The sequence below is a fragment of the Oxyura jamaicensis genome, chromosome 7 (genome assembly GCF_011077185.1).
Source record: "Oxyura jamaicensis isolate SHBP4307 breed ruddy duck chromosome 7, BPBGC_Ojam_1.0, whole genome shotgun sequence".
NCBI lineage: Eukaryota > Metazoa > Chordata > Aves > Anseriformes > Anatidae > Oxyura > Oxyura jamaicensis.
In genome coordinates, this window is record NC_048899.1 from 19,921,776 (window position 1) to 19,938,016 (window position 16,241).

Genomic DNA, 16,241 nt, shown 5'->3' on the forward strand with positions numbered 1-16,241 from the left:
CAGTGCCCCCAACAGGTTAAGAGGCATCAGTTTTTTTTTTTTTTTTTTTTTAAACAGCCCGAAAGGTCTGCAAGACTTTTCTGACAGCACCAAAAAATCTATCAAGCTAGCTGAGTTAATGAATAAGTGATTTAAGAAATAAAATACTTTTAAGCAAAATTAACAGATAAAGAAAATACTCAAACAATGGCTCGTCCTAAACATTCAGTTTAAGAAATATCAGTCTTAAAATAATTGACAACAATAGCTAAGAAGTTATATATGTTAACCAGTTCAAAGCATGTTTGGATTCCTTCCCACTGCCTTTGAAGTGATAAAATTGTACTACTTTGCAATGCTTATTGCCCAAGTGTTTCTGTTTTATTTAGAGGCTCACTTGATTTCACCAAAATTTTATCTCTAGAACAAGATAGCAAGAATCCAGAAATTGAAAACCATAAGCCTTGCTCCATTTCACTGCAATTTATTTCTTTTTAGGAAAACCAAGAAAAAGCCCTCAACCCTCCCCTGTACACAATACTCAGACTGCACCAGCCAATAAAAAAGGGGCCCAGAAATCATGACCAGCCTTCCCCCTGCATGCAGAATGAGCAAAAATTTTACTACAGATTTTCATATATCTTTTCTACTGTGGGAAGATACCTTACTACCTGCTCCTTGATTTTACCATACTGTCCTAATACAATCTTCCAAAAAGCTATTGAATTCATGTCCATATATACAAAATGATAAGGAAAAAATCACCCATTCAAGAGAATCTAAATCAAGACGAGGTTCTTTGATGTAGATGCAAAATTATATTTTATACTTCTGCATTTAAAGTTGGCAAACCTAAATTAAGTTGCCATCATGAAGGACAGCAGTAGAAGTTTTACAAGGCCCCAGACCCAGGAATAACTGTCAGCAAAATAAAAGCAGAAGTTTATTTAAGCCATTGGCCTCCCCCTATAAAACAATAAAGCTGTTCCTTTATTTACATGCAATATATTTTGAATGTTTCTGTATGTTAAGTTTTTGAAAAGCTGTTCAATTTTTAGTTGAAGTCTTTCAAGCTAACTGCACTGAGACAAGTGACCTGTCTCCTCAAGACCTCTCCCAAGGTCTGCAAGCAAAGACTGACTTCATTTCAGTTTCTGACCTATTATTGCCATTTCTTAGTTTTGCATCAGCCTTCTTGTTTCTCCCAAGTCTGGTAAAAGCAATGATTTCTTCTGTCTAGATGTGACGCATTTTAATGGCTAACAGGCTCTGAAAAATCTTCCCATGAGTTAGAAAACAGTTTTCCACTAATGTTTTTCAAGCACAGAAATCATGCTTCTTCCCTCACTTGAACTTTTATTCTGTGGCCAACTTCACTATGGAAGCCCACATGCAAGTTTTCATCAGTGACAGTGAGAACAGCAAAGTGAGTATATACCTGATACACTTTTTTTTTTTTTTTTTTTTACATGTTGATCACAGCTTAAACCAGTCCATTTTGCCTTTTATTTTTGTTAAAAGTATGTCATCCTCTGGACAAACAGGCAGGATTAAAGGTCTCTTATTACAGCCCAAATCTCAAAGAGCCTATCCATCACCTGCCAAACAATCTGCTTTCTGGGAACGTATCTCAGCTGGCTCAAAGGATCTGCACAAAAATGCTGAGACTGCTCCTACATGAGCTGTGCTAATAGATCCAAGGTGTAACGAAGCTACTGGGAAGAACCCTGGCTACAAAGTCCCCATGAGCACTGAGAAAAAAACATTTTTGCTTTAGTTCTCACAACCACAAAAACACTTGAGTTAGTTGCCTGCTGGTACACAAGGGGAGTTTGAATCTCCCCTTCCTGTGCTGAGGATGCATCTTCAGAGATAAATTTGAGAAAACTAAGGTAAATCAGAAGTGCACACAGCATCTCTGAGCCATTTCCAAGAATAATGAACTCTAGTTTGAGCTAAGTGGTAAACTCTGACTACACACATACAGCACCTCTGTGAACCTGATAAAAACTCACTTTGACACAGGCACTGTTCAAGTTGTGCTTACATAAAGGACTGCTGATGCTGCTAACACAGCCAGCTCTAAGCTGTATAATGAAAAAAAAATAAGCAACCTAATCCTGCAACTTAAACACATCCATCAAAACTTATTTTTTTCCTAACAGTATATTTATAAATACCAGAGAATGCAGTTATAACCAGCAACAATTCCTCTCTGTGCTAAAGATGTGCCCAATTTGGTTTTGAAGAGTTGGGCTCTCTTTCTGAAAGTGATGCAGAACAAATTTTCCCAGCTCATCTACTTCATGCTCCCTAAAAACAGATCATTCCAGGGATTTATGATTGCCATTGTCTAACTTGTTGGACATTGCTGTTTTATCAACAGCAATCTAAATATGCTCTAGCTACAAGAATGTGCAAGAGCAGAAGAGACTTGTATCCGAGCAGATATTCAACAGATTTACTGCCACAAATCAAACAACTGCTGAGTTTGTGTTGTTATTTTTGTACAGCTGACCGATTTAATTCAGAAGTTACCTGTATTACTAACAACAACAACAAAAAATCGTGACAGTCCTATGGCAAATTCAGTAGACGGGTCAGCTTGTCACTTCAGGATAACTTGCCCAGAACTGATTTTTCTTTCTGTTTCTCAATATGAACACGTTCTGCTGCAGAAGCACCACCAGGATACAAGGCCCAAAGCAGAGGCAGTTCTGACCCAGTTAACCTCACCAGTAGCTATACAGAGAAGTTAGTTAAGTTCTCCAAAAGGTGCTGGCTGTGCTGGGAAATGGGTCACAACTCTCACAAGGAAACCTTGCCGAGGTAAGACGCTGCCTGCCCAGCACACGAGGCAGGAGCACACAAGGCTGCCGAGCGTGCCACGGAGGGCAGCGGGCAGGAGAGCTCAGAGCCAAGCCAGAGAGAACCTATTCCCAAATCTCTGAAGTGATGTCAGAAGCAGATAGATAGATATGCTTTTCATCTGAGAGGTCTGATGCCTTTCCTTCTCTTCATGGTAGAGACGCATTATCTGTTATTGACACACCAGCATCATTATCCCATCTCCCCCACCAAGTTATAAAAACAAAGCACTGTACCGTGGAACCCACATATGCTTCTAAAAAAAGAAAAGCTAAGTAGCTTTCAGGAACATTCAAGTTACCGAATGACTGAGGTTTTGTCTTTCTTTGGCTCAAATTACTAGAAAGCACTTATACTCCCTAGAGGGGAAAAAATGATTGCTGGGAAACAAACTCTGAGTTTTATTTTTTTTTTCCTCTAAAGTTTTGAAAATTCTTTGTTCATGTTTTGACCTGACAAATTTTCTCAAGCATTCGTGTTTTCAACCTCAGCATTTCTACAAAGCATTGTATATTTAATTTTAAAAGGCTTAGAAACCAAACCCACACATAAACCCACAAAGAAAACCATCATTCACAAATGTCCCATTACCTTGTAACCACAAAGATGGGAAGCTGTTTGAAATCCTTCCTAAGAAAGGGCATTGCTCCTAACAAAAATCAAAGCAGCCATCAAGGTGGCAGCAGCAAATGCACCTGTGCATCCTTTGGTTGTCAGGGAGCAGGGCTGGTAGCAGCCTGACGTGCTGATGAGGGCCAGCAGAACTAATGGCCTGGAAGAAGAATCTGCTTGCCTGAAATAAGGAAGAACAATCTACTAGTTCTCTAAGTACAGGTATTTGCTGGTATCTAGCACAGCCAGAGTGGCAGAACCAGCGATGGCAGAAGCTTGTGCAGGGCTGTATGCCTGCTCTGCTGGCAGGACTTCCCTCTGCAACACCAGGCACCAGCATTCGTGTGCTGCCACAGCCCTGGTCACACCACGGCACTGCTCCTGGGCTCCCTTCTGCTTTTCAAAAGAAAAGGTTGACATAGTCAAACTTACAGCTAAACTTGGGTTCAATTTCTTCTTTGATTTATAATTCCAGGCACAGGTGCTGTGAGCGGGGAGGACAGCCACGTGCTGCAGTACTGCCTCAGCTCAGAGCTGTATAAAGCTGCTCCATCTCAGCTTGCAAGAGCAAAGCTTCACCTCAAAAATCTTTCAATAATTTTTCAGCTGGGAAGCAAAGTGCCCTATAAATTCAGCATCCTGTCCTAGCAAAACAGCACTCAGCATTAAGTGTTTTTCATACTTTGGTTGCTATATAAGTGAAAAATGGGTTTGTACACATCAGTTTTAGAGAAAAAATTTGGTCACAGTAATCTGCCTGGGGGCAGTAAGTGATTCAAGGCCTGCAATCCACGTGTACTTTCACAGAACATTTAACATTATTCACCAGTCTTTGGAAGAGGTAGCTGTAATCAAAAAAAAAAAAACAAAAAAGATGTAGCTGCATTTCAGCTTGCAGGCCTACTGGTTTCTGCAGTGCTAATACACACACCGTTTAAAGTAAATAAAACAAATTACTGACAATTCTTTATTGTCATCACTCAACAGCCCTACTATGAAATGCTTTGTCCTATAGACTTACCCTTTCAAAGAACATGACTGACCTGAACCATTCAATTGTAGTAAAATTAGATTTTTTTTTTTTGTAACTGGGTTTCTCACATTTTAATTGTCCTTTTTTTCTGACTGAACATGGATGTCTAAAAATCATCTCTCCACAATGTGCAAAGTCAAAAATACCAACTTTTTCCTGACATTTTGCTTCAATCACAAAAAAATATGATCAGCAGCATCAATATGGCTTCAGCTACCTTTACATGCCTGCTAGCTCCCATCAAAACCTGCCAGGCAGACCCTGCTGATCACAGCCCCCATTCTACCCTCTATTCCTGTTGCTTGTCCAGTTAGGAAGTCTCTATGGAAATGGGAGACAAACCTCATCCAACAGCTTACAAATAGAAGTAGCCTCAGCCCATGTTTTCCAGACATGGAGCCATTTAAAAAAAGAAAAAAAAAAGATTATTATTTAAATATGTATGCATAAAGCTCTAAGCATTTTAGTTTCTCCTGAAACTGTGAGACCGAAGAACTGAATCATGGAGAAATTGCATGTCCAAAATATAACAGAACTCTCGCCAGAAAGCAAGAACTGTACAAATGTGGAGAAAGGTCACAAATAAATATTTTTTGCAGCCAGCTGTCTAATGCTTTCTTTCTTTGTAATGTCTAAAAATAAAGAGTTTAGTCACTCTGTAACTTTCCAAGGACGGATCAGGCAGAGGGAAAATGGAGATGCAGTCCAGTCCCACACATCCCTTACACACGGGGCTGCCTCTCAGTAGACCTCAGCATTACCAAAGCTGTAGAAGGTGTGGATGATACAATACTGAAGGTATCACTCCTACTCTTTTTTTACATATGGCAAAATCAGGACATACAAGTCAGTGTTAAGATTCACATCTCCAAAGTTCTAGCCCACTACTAGAGGTCAACAGAGATAAAAAATATTCTCCAAAATTCTAAAAAGCTGTGGCTCGGGGACTTTCTAGACCAAAAAGCCTTCTCTGCATGCAGCAGTCCCCAAAGAGCTTATATCCCCTCCCCAAGCTGCACTAGTGGGATACTGAGACCATGCAAACTTTTGACACCCTGTGGAAGAGCTCCTCAGCTTAAATTCAGGCTGTGTGAAGAGAACCATCTCCCTTTGTTATGAACTCATCACCCCGGGTTTAAATTCTGGCCTTTTACTGCTTGTACTGGAGAAAAATGAACAGTCATTCCCAGTGCATCTGTTTCCATACTATTCCTGACCCTGCTGAGCTGTCTCCTGCTCCTCTCTGGCACCTCCTGAAATACAGAGCTGATAGGTACCACTGTTTTGGCCAGCCTAAGGCAACCAAAGCTGTAAAATGTTTACATGTAAAAAAACACATTGCCCAAATGGGATTAAGTGTCAGACATAGAAAAGGGCAGAAAGAAAGCATGGTAGGAAGGGAAGATAGCTGATTTAATTTTTAAAATCACAGTAGGTCACCTTAATTGTATTAGTGTATTATGGTGACCTACTGTTCTAAGCCACAAAGCTCTGCAGCATCACTTTATCTTTTACTTTGGTCACATTTTCAGTATGTGAACAAGGAAGGAAAAAAAGGCAGCAAGATCTGTGAGCAATACCTGCGCCTACATCAAAGGGCAGCCAAGGCATACCAGCCACTGGCCTCCCGGCATATGGACACGCTCTCCTTCATTCTCCAAGGCAGCTTCCAAGATACAAAGACGGTGCAGTTACCTACCACTTGGAATTGACCCAAAAGTTACTAGTGCCTCAGAGCAACTGTCTAAAGAAGCAAAAGCCTCAGTACTCATTTTGATAAACAATGTAACTGCCCACTAGAAAGCTGGTGCTACTCCTCCAGATTCCTCCTTGGTAGCTTGGTCATTATGTGATGGCTCATTACATCACTGCCTTCTTATATTCTTATATTCATTTATTTTCCTTACACTGATCAATTTACTACCAGGAGAGAAAATAATGAAGGATGTAGTTAAAAATCCCCAGTGATCACTCTAGCAGCAATCAATCCATCCAATATTGTTCTAAAAGCCCACAGCAAGTCACAGAACAGAACTAGGCAGTTCAGCAACATCTTCCTGAAAATACTAAAAAGTGTCTGAAACATTGAGCTATTATATTGTTCATCTAGAAGAAGAACTCATTAAGCGACCTCAGGTTAGCATGCATTTTTTGAAAGTAGATAAGACAGAAGCAGCTTTACATTCAATGGAATGATAATAAAAATTTAACTCTCCAAAGTATTTCAGGACTTTCTGGCTCAAGGACCCCTCCCTGCTGCCTTACTCCATGGGTTGAGCAGCCAGACCCTGCCCAGCCAGCAGAGGTGTTCTTGTGCATCCAAGGAAATGTGCCAGGCTTGCCTGAGTCACTTACAGGCGTGCTCTGCTCTGGGATATTGTGTTGTGCTATCTGGGACAGACTTCGGGTCTGAAGAGAAGAGCACACACCATGAAGTCCTTACATATTCATAAGCTTCTCTTTGTTCTCCTGGGAGGCTGACTGGCTGCCCCACTATGGGTCTGATGTGGTATGTGACAGAGGACTGAAATATAAGCCTTGCTCTTGATGAGGACCCAGTAACTGATGCAGATCCTATTTCTCCCCCCACCTGAAGGCACAATGTGTTTCAGGAACTTTCCTACTCCGAGATGAAAGCTCGTACTAAATCTTTCTTCTGGTGAAGACTGCTCCCTTTGAAGAGGGAATAGGTCGTGGCTGTCTCACAGTTGGATGGCTGAATTTCTGGAAGTGCTTGAAATAAGGATGGCTGGTTTGACTTAGAGGTTAAACTTTAATTCCAAGAGCGAGGTCACAAAATCATCTAATCTTTTGAAAGAACTTAGAGGAAGCAATTTTCAACCTGGCTGGTGGATATTAGTCACACAAGATGATCAAAGGTATTCATTTATATATAAAAGCTGTATGTGTGCATACACGTGTATACATGTATATATATATGTACGTATGCCAAGCGTGAGACAACCAAAGCAAAGAGCCAGCTGTAACATGTCTGCATATGAAAAGACACACGGCCCAAACGGGATTAAATGATGGACAGAGACAAGAGCAGAAAGAGTGTGTATGAACATACAGATCTATTCAAACACAGAAACACACGTACACATAAGACATACATCATGACGTACTGAATTTCGGATGGGTTGGGTCAGGCCAGGAGAGATCACAGTTCCCTGGAGCCCTCCTCCTGCCCAGCCCCAGCCTTTCCCACCTGGCCACCCAGGGGGAAGGACCCACAGCAGCGCCTGACATTCTCAGCCCCTGCATTCTGCCTGCCATACCAAGGCTTTCCCAAAGCAAAGCCCACCAGTGCAGACAAAGGCTCAGCAAGTCTTTCACACCAAATGCTCATAACACAGCTGACAGGCATCTCATTGTACTCCTAATGCGCGATAAACAATTAGCGATTGGACAAAGCAGTGCAAGAACAAATCCTATTAACAAATAATAGGATTTGCTTGTGGATCACCCAAACGCCACTTTGGCAATTACTCCCTTGGTGGCTGCAGTGGGAAGCGCCAGGCAGGGAGCCTCGTGACACTGCATGCTCATGAGGCACATGCAGCTCCTGGCCAGCCCCTGGGGCTCAGCACGGCCCAGCAGCGGCGGCTCGCCAGCATCAGCAGGATGGAACTGGCTGCAGCACGTGGCAAACAGAAGTAAAGAAGTAATCTACCTGGGGTATTGCGAACCACTTACATTTTGTATCCATATGCAAGCATATTTTGTCTAGCAAAACAGGCCAGAAAATAAACTGTTACAATCCTCTTATTTACTTTTTTTAAGCTCAGTCCAAGATTTTTCTCAGCAACTTAATACAGTCACTGGTAAGATAACATTCATTTAATGCTTTTAAGGTGGCATGTATTTGTTACTCTTTGTATTTCTGTTTAATGGTGCCATGCCTCCTCATCTCCCTGTGATCAATAGAGTTGTCTTGTTTGTTTATTTCTTTCCTTTAACAAACCACAGTGCATGCTGCTTGGGATAAAAGCAACTTCTTCCACATCACCACCACCACGTTACAAAGGAAACAGCTCCTGCTCTTCATTGGTTTCATGCCTTCTGTTAGGAAATAAAAATGTAAACTAATAACCAAAACTGGGGCCCATGAATTTTAATCATATCATTATAGAATATTTTTAGGCAGAATTTGAAAAAAAAATATTCAATTGCAGACCATGATTTTTATTTGTTAAGTAGAACAGACTGGTTATAAATTCATTCTTCTTATTTAGGAATATAACTAAAAAGTTGAAAGGAAAAACATTCTGCCTTTTACATAAGCTGTCACCAGAAAAGGTGATGGTATAGCTGCAGAAAAGAAACAACCTGGGTACTCCTGAATGTCCTAACCCTATAATAGCCCTTAATAACCTAGCCCTATCATCAAAAAACACCCAGCAGTACTCAGAAATAAACGTGCCACCTCATTGGGGATTACCTTTTCCACAGGCATTTAATGCTTATCCCACTGCTCTGGGTAACACAGTAAATGGAGCGTCCTGGTGTGAATGAAGAGTTACAAGATCGTTTGGAGGAACAAACACTAAGGCTATTTGGATGGTACCTAGGGATGCTGGCTCGCCAAATGGAAGCGACACCCAGTCTCGCACCCAGCAGTGCCAGAGATTAGCTGTGAGCAGCATTACTGAACTCAACCTGCCTAGTGCCGTGCCCTAGGAAGAAAGGAGGAGACGGAAGGGAGTAGGGAAATACCTAGGTAAGATCACTGCAAGGCTGGTTTTGAAGACATAACCATACAGCCTGTTTGCCCAGGCAAAAAAAAAGAGCACTTACAGACCACCACACACTCAGCTAGTGTACTGTCAAGACTCCTGCACTCCCCTCCTACATATACCCAAAACATTCAGAAAGCACATCAGTCAAGTATTTGCTGATAATTACCAACTTTACACAGAATTATAGATCAAACTCTGCCTTCCCCTGACAACAAATGTGATGTGACATCTCTATCCAGGGTACACAAAGAAGTTTCACAGCCCAGGACGGTAGCTCACTTAGAGCTGGACTGAAAATGTCAGATCAGCAGACACGATTGCTTCAGAAGGGTATTCAGAGCAGCTCTTCTGAGTGCATCTCCTTTCAGCACCCTGGCTGACAGTCACTTTCTTGGCGTGCATGTCAGTCACCAACCTCAAGAGAAACACTGGACACAGCCTGGGGAGTGTGACCACTGCCTCGGTGCCCATGGCCAAGGAACACAAAGAAAAGTCTGCAGAACAGCCAAAACAATGGCATCATCACAAGTTTTACTTTACAAGAGGAAAAGTGACAAATACATTCCCCTGCCAGATCAGCTTCTTACCTACAGGAATATTTTCCCTGCTTCAGAGAAGAACACTTGCAAAAACAAGGAGGGGTGAAGGAAGGAGGGCTTGGGGAAGCCGTTATACCAAGGCACGCCGAATCTCCTTTTTCATGCTCTGAATAGTTGAATGCTGCTGACTGACATATGCAGGCCAGCTGAAGAGGACCAACCTCTGAGGAGTTCACATAAAGCTGACAGAACCTGTCCTGACCAGGGCAACACCTTTGCTCTGCTTATCAACCATCAAAGCAGGCTTGTCCTTGCTAACTCAGGACTATCAGCTCCTGCCCACCTCAAGAGCCTCCCTTGCTGGGATGAGCCAACAGAGGAGCCAGAGCCGTAAGACAGTAGAAATCACGAGCAAACGCTGAGAAATTACAGAGCTATGTGGAGCTGAGCTTGTGCTACAGCAAGATAAAGGGGAGCCTCAGGACAGGCTGGGTAAGAAAAGCCAGGGTGTGGCCTAGGAGGATGGGCATCCCGGGTATCCAGTGTCCTGGCTGCAGTTCCAGCTACATCCCAGAGCAGCTTCAGAAACAGAGTCCATTCCCTGACTTTCAGGTGGGCATGGTTTTCCTGAAGCAGATGCAAGCAGATCAAGAACAAAACCAGTTATGAAAGTACACAGGACAGGGAAAACCCCAGTCAGGCTGGGGCAGAGCCCTGCACATCCGCAGAACCCTGCACTCACAGCTCTGTAAGGAAACCTCTCTGCAATCAAATGGTAGGAGACAAACATTATACATGTATGTATTCAGTGGCTGAGTACCCCCTTCAGAGGTTTGTTGTAAGGCTTATCCAGAGCATCTGGAGGGTCAAAGCACCAGTCATCTGCCTGTCATGAATCCCCATGCTGCAAACAAGAGACAGCTTGCTGTTACATTGCTGGTACTAAATCCCTGGTCCTTCACTGCTAAGTGATGGAATTAAAATGAACAAAGAAGCAAACCTAGCAGAGGCCACCACCACTTGATATACATAGAAATAAGAAGACAAAATGATTAGCTTAGAGACATTACCAAACACTTCAGAAAAAAATATATTTCAGCTTTGTTTAACTTTGTGTGCAAAGGAGAGTCACACCAACTCTTACACGGAGGGAAGAATACGTGCTTCACACTCACGTCATTAAAACTGTCAGGACGATAAAGCAAACGTTTAATGTCACACAGCTACCCAACACTGAAAGAGGAGTGACAGTGGGCCGGGGGAGGGAGAGAAGCGCAGAAGCAGAGAACCCAACAACCCAGCAGAAGCGCATGCCTTCCCTCACCTCCTCCCCAGACGCGCACGTTTCCATTACACTATACCGCACTGACAAAAGTTTGCATTTTAACCACCAAATCTGAACACTCAGAATAAACGCTGCTGTTCACGCAGGGAACAAAAATAAATAAATAACGAAATGCTTTTCTACAGAGGCAGATTTACAGCTGACTCTGCCTGCAGTGCCAGTGCCATGCAGACTGGAAAAACTAGGTCAAATCTTTTGCCAGCCAGCCTCACTGCTGCTCCTCCCTGCACCCCCTCCTCTTCGCCTTGCGTAGTTATGGAAGAAATCGATTAACGAGCGCAGCGATCTGCCATGTGGGGCTCAAAGTACTTGAGCCCAGTCCGTATCAGGTGGGTCATCAATGCAACTACAGATGGAAGGGGTAAAAATTCAACCCTCACCATCTTTTACGATTCACAAACCCTAATCCTAGAGCATATGTACTGAATGCTGCTAGCCTCCAGGAGCAGCCAAACAGCAATCTACATCAAGGGGGGGCAAGGGGCAGAGAGAGTGGCTAGGAAGAGACAAAGAGAGGCACTGCTGGGCTTTCACTGCTGCTGTACTTGCAATGATAACATAGCTGCTGATTTTTTTTTAAGCTTAGCATTTTGAAAATGAAATCTTGCTTGTCTATTTCCTACAACTTTAGGAGTGACTGGTTTTAAAAAAACTCAACTATCTCCATTTTGACATTGGATTTCCAGAGTGTAACTGTAATAATAGTTTTTGTATCTACTATTCATTCTGTATGTTTTAAATAGTTATCTTTTAGGAAAAAATAAGACTCACAAACTGCAATTCACTGTCACAAAAGCATTTTTTTTTTAACCTTCATTAAATGTAGGACCAAATCAGTCCAATTCAGCTTACTCATTTCTAGTCATTTCTCTCCTTCTGTTGCACAGGCAGAAGGCACTCAGATCCATCATTAAAAAGCAAAACACTGCCTCCACCACCGAGATGCAGCTCGGTATCAGCTGAATACTAAAACAAATGGCTCTCCAACTCCATTTCTACCACAGGCAGTATGCTGCCTGACAAGTTACTGCAAGAAGAAAGACACAGCACTACATGACACAGCCCCAAACCCTGGTATGGTTAAGTGCCCCAGGATGCAACCCTGACAGACGGAGGCAGGGGGAATGCCAGCAAGCCCCACAGGCTGGGACACTGGACATCTGGCTGGCAAAATACATGGCTACTCCCAGGCCATTTCAGACAGGATTAATGGGAATTGGCAGCATTTCTTTCTCTGTTCAGGTGCTCAGTGGAGTTTCTGTGATGATGGCAAGGCATTTTTCTCCCACCAGCAATCCCACGTAGCACCTGCAGGAGCCCTTTGGAGTAGCCTATATAACTGAGCAGCAGACTAGAGCACAACACATCTGAAATGCAAGAATGCGCACCAGGAGCCTTTGTCTCTGATATTTCTTCATGTTTACCCTTCCTGCCTTTGGCTAAATTCCTTTGAAACCAAGGCCGTGCTACACACAATTCATCTAAATCAGCCCCATCTGGCCTTTGTTCCTGAGGAGGGCCTTATTTATAGCAGTCACTGTTGAACTTTTACAGTCTTGGATAATTTTTCACCCTTAACTCAGCAAGCCATAAACAATTACCGTCTCAGTACCTTAGATAAATAGCTATGGAAACCCTGAGGGAAAGGCTGGATTTTGTTTGCTCACTGGGGGCGAGGGGACAGTGTTTTGGGGTTATTTTGCTGGTGATGGTTTGTTTTGCTGTGACACGTTAAGTGGGGAGAGGCATCTTGGACCTGAACCCAGGAGATCCCTTAGAGACTGGACCCAGTGAGATGCTAAAGGCAACCTAACGAACACTGCTTAACGTCTGCTGGATCGGAAGGCAAGTAAAGATGTGGCAGCGCTGGCATTACATAGAGGGAGGAGATGAGGAGATGGACCAAGGAAGGTGGTGAAAATGAGCATTTCTGAGAAAACTGACAGGCTAAAAACATCCTGGACCTTCTGCACTGTCAAGTAGCGGTATACAACGTGCTGTGACTCACTCCGAGCAAACCAAATACTCAGTTTTGAAGCCTGTATCTTAATCCTCAATGATTTTCCTCAAACAGTGCTCATGGATGATAGCATAGTAAAGATCTTTTGCTTCTATAAAAAAAAAAAATCAAAGCTTCACTTTCTATTAAGCCTTTCAACACAGGTCAAATAGAATGTCTGTATATATCTAAAACATATTTCCTTCATTTATCTTTTGTTTTTTAAATAATAAACCATGATGAGAAAAGTGTTCTGAGATCCAGATTGTTTTCCAACCCATTTAATAGATAAAACAAATGATAATTTGACCAGTTTCATTTGTAGAAGGATTTCATGTTCCACAATTCAAACAAAAACTTGCATCATTCCTTAAAGATACCTGCAGAACAGAAAACTTTATTTTTACTCTCAAACTATTAGCTAAAATTACAGTATACTCAAAAATCAAGCTGGAAATTATTTCTCCATTTATTTAAAAAGCAACCCAAACCAACATTTTGTACAATTCAACAGAAACTTCCAAGAGCAGTCAAACTGTATTCTGAGTAAACAAAGCACAATTTTCCAATTGTTTAAGTTTCTTCTGTTGGATCATTAAAGCATCTTAGGACTAATATTCTAACTATAAACTTAACAGAAGAACTCACTACCTAAGTGCTTCTCAAAAGGAAGATTAAAGTTTGTGGATTTCTTCTTCAAGCTTCAGCCATTGTGAAAATATACAACCAATCTTTCAATGAACAGCTCTTCTCCTTTATTGGGTTCTCGCCATAATGAACATATGGCAAGTCTATAAATTAATTGCTGAAAACGTCTTGTGTTTCTAGATGATCCAGGCAATCATAGCTGTTCGGGATTACTAGTGAAGATCACCATATTTTTCTCTCTCACATGGACACACATCTACACACACTTCCTCCATAGAGTATAGCATAAATCAAAAACAATTACTTGGCATTATTTTTAATGTAATGTGCTAATCAAGTCTTCAGAGAAGCACACTAAGTTTCCCTACATTAACTGAACAGTAGTTTTTGTACTCTGATAGTCTAAGGTTATCAATGGACCCTCACCTAGCTGATTGAAAATGTTCTGTCTTAAAGTCAAGAATTCTACCACCAGGTGTTTGCCAACAGCAGAGCTTGCTAGGGAGTTGCAATGGGTTCTTTCCAGTTCAAAGAAAGGTCTAGAACCCACTTTTAAGAACTTTTTTTTACATGTAACAGTATTTGTCTGCCTCACAAAACGTCCATCAGACTCAAACTTTACCTGCATGCTCCATCTTCCACATTTCCCATTCTTCCTGCCTATACTGACGTGCTGTGGTGCGGCACTTCATCTAACACCCAGCTGCGATTCTTCTGTCCTTGGAGCTTGTAGTTCAGCCGTCAGAAATGGGTCATCTGCAACTTCTGTAAATTGAAGTCACCTGCCCTAATCAGTTTTATAGAAGCATCTTTCCTTTCCTTTTGGTGTTCCTGCTCCCACCGACCATGTGGGGCTCTGGTGAATGATGAGGACCCAGTCTTCCACTAACATTTGCCAGAAGTTACAGTAGTTGCATTTTCCAACCAAACCTGGAACCTCATTAATGACTTAATTCGGAAAGAGTAGAGAGGGTGCTGTCTCTGCCAGACAGAAGATTTCTGGATGCCATCAGAAGAGATAAATAGACATGAGTCTGTAATCATTTTGGGTCATTTGCCAGCTGGCATCTCCCCTCTTTCTTACTTGTAATCTGTGTTCATTAAAGATGCTGCAAGAAGGTGGGGATGGTGCCTGAGCCTGCTACACCCTCCAGGTGGGAGGGGATTGCAACAGTATAAACACTATGGCTTTCCACTGCCATCTTAAGAAAAAAATAATTCTTAAGAATTTTTGGGCTGACCCCTGCATGACTTGGGGCAGACAAATCACACGTACATGAAGTCTCTTCCTTTCCTAGGAAACAAGTGTTCTCATGTACCTTTGAATTTAGAAGCATATCTCATGGGATCAGTTGCAAATGCAGATTGCTTCTATTGAGAACGAACAAATTGGTATGCCTGGTTACACTGCATTCCTCCCAGGTGCATGCATATGCATGGGTCATGCTTCCCCCAACACACACTCTGTATCTTTATTCTCACTCCAGTTTCACTCCTTATTCCCACACACTAGCAAACGCAGCTGTGTGCTCCTTTCTGCCTCATTCCACCTCTGGTCTTCAACCTTTCTGTTAATGATTTTTACCTAAAGAGAAGAGAGAGAACATGGGGAGCAACGAACTCCCTAAACCTTAAATTCCAAGCAAGAGAAGTGCCATGTTGCTGCTGTGCTGTGTTTCCAAAGAAGTTATTTGCTATGCTGATACATATGAGGGGGCTGACTTGTCATGATCTGTCATTTGAGATGGAAATATTTATTGATGGCACTGAAAAATTCCAACTTTTGTTTTTATTGCTCATTTTAAAACCTTTATTTAAGAGGCTTTAGAATAATAAAATTCTTCAGCCTGTCCTGCAGTAGGACAGAAAGAATTTAAGTTTTATCACTATTTCATTTATACCATAAATAATCCAGCTGCAGAATCAAGAGCTAAATCTAAAACTATGAGCTGAGAGCCAGAGTACACTGTGCTACATTTACCACATCATAAATAATGCCTAAGAGTCAACTAAGTCCTTCATTAAAATTACAATTTTAAGACAACTTCGTAAATAATAACTTTTTATACCCTGTGAACTATCTGAGGAAATGGGTTTTAGGAATTCAGCAGGATGAACCATCCTGCAGCAAATGCTGAAAAGCTTTATGCTATTTGTGATAGTTCCCATTAAACAATGTGGAAAACATTTTAGAAGTGAGAACCATCCCACAGGCTGGAGTTGGAGAGTTCACTCCCGTGATTCCTCTTTTGGGTTGATACCAGCTCTCCTGCGGACAAAGCTGGTGGGGTGGCATTTCCCATGCATTCACTTGAAGAGAGCCTGGTTAAAGTGGAATCAAAAAAAAAACAAACAAACAACAAAAAACACCAAGGTGGATCCAAAGCTATTTTCCAGCTCAATTTTCCTATTCTTTACACAAGTTTATTCATTCAGAAGCCTCTTTGTGTAATTTAATGTAAGCAAATACCTGCAG

The 16,241-nt window shown here is 41.9% G+C and overlaps 1 protein-coding gene and 1 long non-coding RNA gene across 3 annotated transcripts in view; one reads left to right on the top strand and one right to left on the bottom strand.

Moving 5' to 3' along the window:
• Positions 1-16,241, bottom strand: part of CERS6 (ceramide synthase 6) — a 144,805-nt gene that overhangs the window by 92,083 nt on the left and 36,481 nt on the right. The gene's annotated exons all lie outside the window — the stretch shown is intronic.
• Positions 11,357-13,012, top strand: LOC118170011. Its single transcript, XR_004752426.1, has 2 exons — positions 11,357-11,447; positions 12,006-13,012. It is a non-coding gene; the product is annotated as an uncharacterized LOC118170011 (long non-coding RNA).